We start from the raw sequence: 11,873 nt of genomic DNA, 5'->3' as shown, positions 1-11,873 counted from the left end.
CCTTCTCTGACCGGGGTTGGGGCGGGGTCGCGATTCTGCGGCGGGGGGCGGCCTGGGCGGGGGGCGGCGCGGTCGTGCGCGCGCGCTCCGACCAGGTTTGTGCCCCGAGGCAGTTGGCGCCAGGTGCGGGGCGGCAGGGGAGGTGCTCGCAAGCGGGCTGCCGGCGTTCGCGCTCGGCGCGCGGTGTGTACCTTAAGGGGCCTGAACCCGGAGAGTGTGGAACGAGCGAATCGAAACAAAAACCGTGGAGCCCGCGGGCTTCCGGCTTTTCCTCCAACACTACTTTTGGTGTTTTTCTTGAAACAGGAGATAAAAATTTCTTCCCAACCCTTTCCCCTCCGTTCATGTGTGTGTCTGTTGTGCGTCAGGGTGTGTGTGTGTGTGATGTGCGGTGTGCGTGGTGGGGCGTGTGTGTGCTCTGTAGAGGGGCACCTGGGGTTTGCTCTGCGTCCGGGTTACACCAATGGGAAGGGCCCATCGAAAGCGGAGATGATGGTCCTGGCTCCATCACTGCACAACTTTGAACGAATGGCTTCACCTTTTTGGTCCGCAGTTTGTTTAGCTGTTTCAAAGTAAGAGAACGCCCCAGGGGGTGGTTACGTGGGTATCTTAGTGCAGCTGAAGACCCCACGTAACACCCCCAGAGCGCCTCCCCACAGCAGCTCCCTTAGGACATTCGTCGCCCACCCCCAGCCCTCCCCAGGGCAGCTCTCAGGCTTCAGGGTCCCCCACAAGGTCGGACCTCAGGAAGAGCAGGATGCGGGCTGCCGGTTGGGGAGGGCTTCCCGTGGTTACTGACCCTGGAGCCAGTGGGAGAGTGGACAGGGCCCCTGAAAGGCCTCTGGTCACTGGGGTGAGGGCCAAGACACAGTTTCCACTGCAGCCCTGACTGGGGAGCTGGTATTTTGCTGGTGAAAGATGAAAGCTCAGAGGCAGCGTGGGGGAGGAAATTGGAAGGGTAGCGACTCCCAGAGACACGGCTGGGCTTGCGGCTGCTGCTGGCCTCGTGGGGAACGGAAGGGGCTCCGGTGAGCCACCCCCTTGGTGTCACATTCCAGTGTGGTTTCTGGGCCGGTGCGTGGGAGCAGTATGGGGTGGGTGGCCAGGACAGAAAGTTTTTCCGTGGCCCAGAAATCTTTGAACTTGTAATTGGAACTATCACAGCTGGTTGGTGCTGTGAATCGGAGTTTAAAAGGAATCAACCAAAAGCACTTTTTTCCCTCTCTGCTGCAAGCTGGGAACTACCCCAGGCAGCGGAGGACCTGCCCTTATTCTCTAGAAGAGCCGGCCTGTGGTTGTAATGTTATGCAAATGACTGGCACTTTCCCCTGCAGTCTCTGGGGGCCGTTCTGGTGTGTGCACACGGGACAGCAGAGCCAGCCCAGCCCTGACCTCTGGGTGGGGGGAGGGCGCATGTGCTGCCAGCCGTGTTTGTTCAAAGCCGAGCTCTGCGGGCTCCAGAGTCTTTTGGAGATGTGAGCCTTTCTTGGCTTTGCTGCGGGAGCCGGCAGGAGGGTCAGCTTGGGACAGAGCCCCGGTGCGAGGCATCCTGCCAGGCTGCGGAAGTGGCTCTGGGCATTGCTAATTTGGAACTAACACCCACAGTTAGGAGAGGGGCCCTGTGAGCGGTGCGTGCCTGCTCTTTCGGCACCTAGGGCAAGGGAGGGCCTCCTATTTCCTGGGCCTGCCTGGGGTGAGTGGGGTGGGCCAGCCGCTTCATGGAGAACACTTGGCTCACCTGAAGGGCTTCTGCAGCGGTTCTTGGGACTGGCGGATGTGGGGGACCCAGGACTCCGAAGACCATCTGTGCAGACCTCCACCTCCTCCTTTGGCTCTGCTCCGTCCACTTTGCCCTTAGCAACCATCATTCCTGTCCCCTGGATATTGGAGGAAAATGATCCTAAGTCAGGCAGGACTGACAGTGAGCACAGGTTCTGGATCTGAGGGGCTCGGATGGTGTTGACTGTTTGTGCTGTGGATAAAACCAGGGCTCATGACAGCCCATGTGAATGAAGCCAAGATGCTGGAAACTCTTTGGTTTAATACAGAAAAAGGCATCCAAAGACAGAGAGGGATAGGAGTGTATTGTGCTTGACCTGCTCTGTTGTCCCCTAGCTGTCCTCTGTGAGGGCCTGGAGGATGCTCTCACTGAGACATTGAGGTGGACCTTGGAGTAAGGAAGGGAAGCAGCCACACCCTTGCAAGGCTCTGGGGAGCTGGCCACTGTGGGACACAAATGAAATGGATGAAAAGATGCTAGGGTGGCAGAGGCCACACGGCCAGGCAGGTATTGTCACCATCATGGTCAGGCAGAATGGTGTGGCCTCAGAGATTTTTGGCTTCCTGGCCAGTGGAGTTACCTTCCAGGACAAAAGCAGGGGTCAGCACTAGTGGAGGCGGGGCTGGCGGTGGAAAGACCCTGGGTCTCGGGAACACGGCCCAGATGTGACTCACAGCGCAGCTCCTCTTCCAGTTCCTAGACATGAGTCACTCACAGACCTGGAGCCCTCTGCCAGAGGGAAAGACCTGGCAGAAACACCCAAGGCTGTACGAAGTCTTCTCCCTGGCCTCCGCTGCAGGGAGATATGGCCTTTGGCCAGGATGGCCATGCACTAGGGGAAGGGACACCTCAGGCTCCTAGGGGTTGTTGGGCACTGGCTCTGAGCGAATGCCACTTCTTGGACATTTTTTTTTTGTGGTACGCAGGCCTCTCACTGTTGTGGCCTCTCCCGTTGCGGAGCACAGGCTCCGGACGCGCAGGCTCAGAGGCCATGGCTCATGGGCCTAGCCACTCCGCGGCCTGTGGGAGCTTCCCGGACCGGGGCACGAACCCGTGTCCCCTGCATCGGCAGGCGGACTCTCAACCACTGCGCCACCAGGGAAGCCCCACTTCTTGGACATTCTGATGCCCCCACAGTCCACTGATGAGAGCTGGGCTTTGGAAGTCAGACAAGTCATGCATTTGGGGCCACTGTCCATCCCACAATGGATACAGTGGTTACGTGAATTTATTTTGTATTAATCTCCTTGGTTCTCAAGCATATTATTCAAACAGATATGTTGAGCAGCTGGCCAGTGCAACACTACCTGCTGATCTAGACAAGGACTCTGAAGGTGGAAAGCTCAATGGAGTCTCCTATATCAGTTGAGGAAACACCAGCTACTTTAACAGATAAACCCCCAAATCTCAGTGACTCAATACAATAGACATTTATTTCTTGCTCACAGGAAGTCCAGTTTGCAACATAGGCAGGAATGGGGGTGGGTGAGTCTCTGCTCCATATAGGCCTTTAGGGACCCATGCTGAAGGAAGTGCTGCCATTTTTGACATGTGGATTTAAGGTCATCCTAGATGCCTACATTCAGCCAGCAGAAGAGTGAACAGAGAGCATGCAGGATAAGCAGGAGGTATTTATGGGTTAGGCCTAGGAGTGGCACGCATCATTTCTACCCAAACCAATTCCAGAACTCTGTGACATGGCCTTACCTAGATGCGAAAGGGGCTGGGAAATACAGACTCCGAGGTGTGGTCTGTTGGAGCCAGCAGTTGGAATATCAGTTTTCTGACACCTCAGTTTGCTGACTGTGGCAAAAAAGAACAAATCCCCAGGGGACTAGTTCTGTGGTATTGTTGGGGGAGAGTATATTTCTAGAAGCTCAGGGTAAGTGCTACTTTCAGTACTTCCAATGACGTTGTGGACACTAATTCCATGTATTAAATACCTTTCTGCTCAAACTAGCCGTACGTGGGTCTATAATCTACATCTAAACCCTAGCTTTTACAGTCAGTGAGATGAGAGGTGGAGGAACTGGGAGGCCATGGTGTGAGGGATCACTTGGAGAGACATGGAGGATGTCAGAACTTGGAGTGAGCAGACAACCTGTTATCAGGGTGCTGAAGTTCTCAGTGAATGAGAGGATGTGGTTGACCAGGAGGGACCCATTTGATCACTGCTGTATTCCTAGTGCCTTACCCTCATACTTTGTTGTGTGTGGATGTGTGGGTAATAAACATTTTAAAATGCGGGATGTTGGACTTCCCCGGTGGCGCAGTGGTTAAGAATCCGCCTGCCAGTGCAGGGGACACGGGTTCGAACCCTGGTCCGGGAAGATCCCACATGCCGCAGAGCAACTAAGCCCGTGCGCCACAACTACTGAGCCTGCGCTCTAGAGCCCACAAGCCACAACTACTGAGCCCACATGCCACGACTACTGAAGCCTGTGCGCCTAGAGCCTGTGCTCCACAGCAAGAGAAGCCACCGCAATGAGAAGCCTGCACACCGCAACAAAGAGTAGCCCCCTCTCGCCACAACTAGAGAAGGCCTGCGTGTAGCAACGAAGACCCAATGCAGCCAAAAATAAATAAATAAATAAATTTATTATTTAAAAAAAGTAAAAAAATAAATTTATTATTTAAAAAAAGTAATAAATAAATAAATAAATTTATTTATTTATTTATTTATTTAAAAACAGTAAAAATAAAATGCAGGATGTCTTTCTGTTCATTTATTGATTCATTTAATATCTGAACAGCAAACAATCGTTAAACACTTCTATGTGCTGACTGCTGTGGCTGAATAAGAAAAACAGATTTCCAACAATATAACCTAAAACCCCTCTATTGTAAAACACTTGATATATATATATATATATATATATCAAGTAGAAACTAAAAGCAACAGGGTAAGCAAGTGTGATATCAGTGACATTCTCAATACCAGGAACTTAAAGCTCTGGGTTTTAATGGCTGCATAGAAGGCAAGAGAAAGGGATGTGGGCCCATGCAATATAAGAAGTTGGTATTTTGATACCCACATAAAGTCAGGATTATTAAAGACTCGTAATTTCAGTAAAAGGTTACAAAGGCTAGGAAAAAAAAAATCTCCTTTCCAGGAAAGAGAAATGAGAAATTTTGTGACAAACTCACCACAAGACAGAAATCAAATCTCCCTTCAGAATTCATAAGTACAGACTTTTACCTACAAATGGGTGTGGGTTTTAAATATATACTGGATGGGTTTTCTTTTTGGTCACACTGCACAGCTTGCAGGATCTTAGTTCCCCGACCAGGAATCGAACCTGCGCCCCCAGCAGTGGAAGTGTGGAGTCCTAACCACTGGACCACAGGGAATTCCCTACCTGGGTGGTTTAGAATTGAGTTGAAGTGGTTATATGTTGGCAGCATTGAGGCACCTAGCAGGAGCAAATGCAAATCACCTCTGGAGGAGTTCAATCCCTCCAGCTTACCACAGTTTGGATTAACCGAACATGAGATCACAATCTAAAAATCACAAAACATGTAAGGATGCTAAAAATGGCCTCAGAGATAAAAGATGCAGTTGAAAACCTGAACAAGGAATGAGAAAATGTTAGAAAGCATCAGAAAAAAAGGATAAAGGAAAAGAAAGAATCTGATAGATTTTAAAACAAATGAAATATAACTTTAGAAATGAAAAATATAATAATTGAAATTTCAATGGGCAGGTTAATAGCAGCCTAGACACAGCTGAGAATTATTGAACTAGAAGATGGTAGACTGAATACAAAATAGTTAGACTGGGAGATGAGACCATTTTATAGAAGTTACAGTGAGAAGGTCTAATATATATTAAAAATTTCAATCTTTTAAAAATTTTCACAATTGATAATTTAACAAAATATATTCACAATGTTGTAGAACCATCACCACTATTCATTTCCAGAACTTGTTCGTTATCTCAAAGAGAAACTCTGTCCCCATTAACAATACTATCTATTCTCTCCTTTCCCCAGCCCCTGGTAACCTCTATTCTGCTTTCTGTCTCTATGAATTTGCCTATTCTAGGAACCTCATATCAGTAGAGTCATATAATGTTTGCCCTTTGTGAATGGCTTATTTCCCTTCACATAATGTTTTCAACGTTCATACATGAGGTCTAACATATTTTTAAAAGAAGATACTGAGGAGATACAATATTAAAAAAGATAATAGCAGAGAATTTTCAGATTTGATGAAAGACATAACTCCTCAGATTCAGGAATCACAACAAATCGCAAACTGGATAAATAAAACTAAAAGAACACCTAGGCACATCATATTGAAATTGAATAACATTAAAGACAACAGGGTCTGAAAAGTAGCCAGAGAGAACAAATTACCTACGGAAAGAATAACAATTCAAAACAGTATTTATTTTAATGGCAACAAGATGACAATAGAATAAAATGTGGCATGTCAGTAACTGTTAATCTAGAATTGTATACCCACAGTGGCATCTTGCTAGTTGCCTATTCTGATATCCATCATGACTTCTTCCTTATTAACAGAGCCCTGGTTTTCTAGGAGGCAGTAATGTGCTCACCTAAGAAAGAACATTTCTAGCCTCACTTGCAGCCAGACCCAGTTCTGGCCAATAGGTTGTAAGCAGTTATTGGGTAAGGTATCAAAATGTTCCTTAAGTGGGTCAGCTATCTGTTCATAATGAAAAACTCTACAGACAAGGACTACACGGTAATTTTCTAAATCTGATAAAGGGCATCTATAAAAAAACCTTCAGATAACATACTTCATGGTGAAATAGCAAACATTTTCTACTGATGATTGAGAGAAAAGCAAGAATGCCTGCTCTTATCACTTCTGTATGACACTGTACTGGTGGTCATTGCAACAAGGCAAGAAAAATAAATGAAAGGAATAAACATTCAAAATAAGGAAGTATTTTGCTATTTGCTGACTATTTATGTAGAAAATCCTAAGGAATCTACAAAAATACTATAAAGTGAAGTGAATTTAACAAGGTTATAAGCTACAAAATCTACCCACAAAAATCAGTTGTATTTTTATATACTAGCAACAAACAATTATAGCATGAAATTTAAAAATTTCATTTGTAATAATGTGAAATAACGAAATACGCATATCAACGTGGTATTTTCATGAAGTGGAATATACTGCTCAGAAGAAAAAGAATGAACTGAGTGGGATTTATCCCTAGGAGGGCTTCCCTTCAAGATGGTGGGTGGGGACGTGTGAGTGCAAGGGGACCCTGGCAGAAAGTAGGCTGGGGATCCCCTGTCATTCAGAAAGTTGAGAAGGAGGGGCTAGGAATTACCTTTCATAAAAAGCTAAGCCCCTCCCTCCCTGCAGTAACAGCCCCATTTCTCTTCTGGCCCAGGGGTCTCTTCAGTCCCCCGCCCACTATACTCAGGGAGCAGTTCTGTGCCCTGCAGCTGGAGTCAGCTGATCCCACCCCACTCCAACATGGTCCCACTGTGGCCAGCTGGCCCCTTCCCCAGAAGTCGCTGTGACTGTAGGGCTGTGCAGCCCCCACTCTTCAGCTTTTGTTGGCTTTTCCTTCTTCTGATCCGTCCATATCATGTCATCACAGATTTTATTCACAATCCATGTGCCTGTCTTTTAACACTAGGATGGACTTATTATTTTAAAAAATATATTGTTCCCTTTAACACTACTGTATTATACACTTAAAAATGGTTAAGATGGTAAATTTTACGTTATGTATTATTTACCATAATAATTTTTAAAAAAAACACCTCACATAGTTCTTAAATTGTCAGTGACCTTTGGGAAGAGGAGGTAAACATGTAGGCAAAATTCACAGTCTTGGGGCTTCCCTGGTGGCGCAGTGGTTGAGAGTCCGCCTGCTGATGCAGGGGACACGGGCTCGTGCCCCAGTCCGGGAAGATCCCACGTGCCGCGGAGCTGCTGGGCTTGTGAGCCATGGCCGCTGAGCCTGCGCGTCCGGAGCTTGTGCTCTGCAACGGGAGAGGCCCCAACAGTGAGAGGCCTGCGTACCGCAAAAAAAAAACCAAAAAAAACACCTCACAGTCTTGAACCAAAGGGTAAGTAGAATCCTAAGTGTGAAATTAACTAGGCATATATTTCTCACTCTTAATTTCACTGTTAAAATAATATTTTAAGTCTAATGCTCTTTCTAAGAACTTACAACAAAGATCAGCCATCCCTTCTCATGGCTCTAAGCTTTGCCACTATACATGAAGAATGTGCATTAGAATGCACTCCTTTGGTTGAGATGACAGAAACCAAATCTGAACTAGCTTTATGATTATACCAAAAATGTGTTCACTATGTACCAGGCACATGGTGAGCATGTCACATCCATGGACCTCATCTAACCTGCACAACAGCCCAGGGGGACAGGAGCCACCTTGTCAGCCCAAAGGCAGGTTTTTGGTATGTGGCCTGAATGAGGGAGGGAATGAAGTAATTCCTACCATTGTACCCAAAGTACCAGAGCTCACGGGGAGACATAGGGAAGCCAGGAGGCTTTCTCAGGCCACTGGGGTATCTCGTGGCTGAGCTGGGATTCCAGTCGAAGCCCCATTCCTAGGGCCAGCCCTTCAGCCTCTCTTTTCCGTGGATTTTCAACCTAGAAGGGAAAGCCCCTTCTAGGGACCCTTGGCTCTTGAAACCAAAGGCAAGAAAAGCAGATTTCAGGGACTGAGTCTGGGGGCTCAAGCTCCTTCAGGACCGTCCTCGTCTCCTGTATCTATATTCCTTGCAGGGTTGCTTTCTTCCCAAGGCTGGAATCTCAGTCACTAGCAGTTGCCGAGCTACATCTCTCCTGTGAATCCCAAGAGTAGAAAAAGGGTCTCTTCCCTTAGTTGCAAGAGTAAGACTCCAGGGCAGGATTCTCATTGGTCCTGCTTGGGTCACATTCCCACTGATGTGTTTCAAATCCTGGTTTCTCCACTGGTGAGCCACATGTCATTCTGGACAAGTTAAGTTACTTCTAGCTTGCTTTGTTTCCTCATCTGTTACGTGAGGACAGTAATGGGCTTGCTTAGTGATTTTGTGATGACTGAATGAGTTAAAACGTGTCATACACTTAGGATGACATGTAGTGCTCAAAAACCTGGTGAGTAATCTATTTTCATAATTCTTATTACATATTTCTCTTTTATTTAAGCAATTTTCATGAAGCTTTGTGGTGATCTCGCTGTGGAGAAGTCTCCCTATGCAGTTGTAACCACTGCCTGTCCCCAACAATTTTGGAGCCTGAACTGTATTACTCTTTGCAGGCCCTAGGACCACCAAGCCAAGAAATTAACATAAAACAAGTCCTGGGCTAGTCGTACTCCTCTGAGGGACACATCTAGGCTGCCCAGGATTTCCACAAAAATACAGGCCCAGCTGAGTTCGTAACCCCAAGTCACAAAACTGTCACAGAAAGAACCTACAGTCCCCTTACAGTGAGTGAGTCGGTGGACACCGCAAACAGGATTAGACCACCAAAAATTTCACATAAGGGAACTACTGACTAGAATTTTAAAATAAATGTTTTTAAAATAATTAAAGACAAAAGAAATCTAAAAATTGCATTAAATAAAAATTGCATCAAATAAAAAAGAAAAAGCCAATATAAAGAAAGAGCAAGCAGATTTGATAATGTACAAAACAGGGCTTTACAGAAATAAAACCTGTGGCCATTGAAATTTAAAAGTCTGTGGGGAAAAAACCAACAATGACCCTATGGATGGGATTAACAGCAGATTAAAATCAAACAGAATCAGTGAGATGGAAGTCAGAATTGGGAAAATTACTCAGAATACAGCACACAGAGAGAAAAATCTTCCAAGTATTGAGAAACAAAAAATTTGTCAATTTAGAATTCTACAGTGGCTAAATTATCAGTCAAAATGAGGGTGAAATAAGACATTTCAAAGACTGAAATTTGTCACTACTTTCAGGAAGAAGAAAATTCAAGCCAGAAGGAAAGTGAGTAAAGAGCAGGTTGACATGTGACTCCTGAAGCAGCCTCAAGCCTCACTGGAGTGAGGACGATGTGGACAAAGGCCTGCAGCTAAAGCATCTTAAACTCCCACTAGTTCCCGTGGTGGGTGGAGACAGTAATTAACTTCAGGCTTTGTTAATCCCACATGCTGAAAATTTAAGTGTGTTTATGAAAATGAAAGCTGGACTTCCAAAACAATGGGAGTTGAGGGAAAAAGGAATAAAGATAATGTGATCAATCAAACAGAGGGCCCAAAGGGAGAAAAAAGCAGCATAGAGGAAAAACAAAAACAAAAAAAACAACCGACAACACAAAATAAGATGATAAAAATCAATGAAAACATATCAGTAATCAATAATCAAAATAAAACACCATCAAAAGTTGAAAATTGTAAGATTGGTTTTCATAAAAATCTGGTCACACATACTATTTACCACAAGCACACCTAGGAATGAATGTAAGATGTAGAAAGGATAAAAGGAAAATGAGGGCTTTCCTGGTGGCGCAGTGGTTGAGAGTCCGCCTACCGATGCAGGGGACACGGGTTCATGCCCCGGTCCGGGAAGATCCCACATGCCGCGGAGCGGCTAGGCCCGTGAGCCATGGCCGCTGGGCCTGTGCGTCCGGAGCCTGTGCTCTGCATGGGAGAGGCCACAACAGTGAGAGGCCCGTGTACAGAAAAAAAAAAAGAAGAAAAAAAAAAAAAGGAAAATGAGGGGAAAAGACATATGAGGTCAATACTCACAGAAAAGTGCTGTGCCTAGGCTAATTATTGAAAAAAAAATATAAAATTAAGGCAAAAAGCATAGGGATAAAGAAGGGTACCATGTAATAATAAAAGGAATAATTTATCAGGAAGCTATAATAATCCTAAACCTGTTAGCATTAAAAACAAAGTCTGGAAAGACGTATAAATCCCAAACTGGCAAAATTTCATGCTGAGACTGCTAAAGTGGGATTTTATCCCACTTCTTTTAGTAACTTATAAATCAAGCAAACAGAACATTAGAAGGCCATAGGATATTTGAATAATACAATTAACAAGCTTGATATAATGTATATATATATATATCTGCATTATGCAGATCACCTTCTGACCACAACACAGTAAAAAAAGAAATCAGTAGCTAAGGGTTAGTCCTCCCTCCAAAGAAAACCTAGTATACATTTGAAAATTTAAGTAAGCATATTTTTCAGCAATTCCTAAAGCAAACAATATAATTGATATTAGAAAATCAACAAGATGAAATTAAAGATGCTACTTATCAAGACTTACTGGACATAACTAAAGTCACACTTGGAAATTTATATACTCATTGTCAGAGAAGAGAAAGACTAAAAATTGAGTTGAGTACCCAGCTGAAGAAATAAGAAAAAGAATCTTAACAGCAACCAAAACAGTAGAAAGAAATAAACAAAATAGAAATAGAGATGATAAACAGAATGAAAAGTTGATTCTTTAGAAATAGATTTGTATTCTTAGAGAGATAAAACTTAACAAATCAGACTCAGGATAAAACAGAATCTAAATATACTGACAGATGTTAAATAACTAGAAGCAAAACAACAACAACAACAAACAAACAAAACCCCAAAACCCTACCCACAAAAAGTACACCAGATCCGGACAGTGAACTGAACACTCAGGTGTTCTGCACCTACAATCTGCTCTGGAGGTTGGGGAGGGTCTGCTCTGAAGAAAGTTGGGCGTGAACAGTCTGTAGATGAAGGTTCAGCAAATACACGCTGAGCATCGACTGAGCACCAGGGCCTTGGACACTGCAGTGAACGGGGGGGGGGGGGGGGGGGGGGGGGAGGGAAGACAGATCCTAAACAGTGAGCAACAAGTAAGTGAATTACAGGGCAGGTGGACACTAGGGTGCTGTTGAGGAGAGATCAGAGTGGAGGGCAGAGCAAGAGCATAGACTGGGAGAGAAGCCCGATTGTGCGGCCAGGCCAAGGGGTGAGGGGGAGGGAAGGGTTAGGGTTTTGGTGAGGAAGTGGCCCGAGGAATGTAAAAGGAGGGAGGGATGGCATGGTGAGGGAGGGGTCACAAAGGGCCTCACCAGGAAGGGCCAGGAGTTGGGGGTGGACCACCCACGCCGGGGCGGGGGGGGG

General features: G+C 45.6%; 1 non-coding gene across 1 annotated transcript; it reads right to left on the bottom strand.

The window, feature by feature from the left end:
• Positions 1 to 5,057: 5,057 nt before the first annotated feature.
• TRNAG-UCC (transfer RNA glycine (anticodon UCC)) lies at positions 5,058 to 5,131 on the bottom strand. The gene has a single exon. It is a non-coding gene; the product is annotated as a tRNA-Gly (tRNA).
• Positions 5,132 to 11,873: the final 6,742 nt, after the last annotated feature.

This window comes from Lipotes vexillifer, unplaced genomic scaffold (genome assembly GCF_000442215.2).
Source record: "Lipotes vexillifer unplaced genomic scaffold, Lipotes_vexillifer_v1.1 scaffold382, whole genome shotgun sequence".
NCBI lineage: Eukaryota > Metazoa > Chordata > Mammalia > Artiodactyla > Lipotidae > Lipotes > Lipotes vexillifer.
Note: the sequence above shows the minus strand (reverse complement) of the source record. Positions and strands in the feature narration are given on the sequence as shown.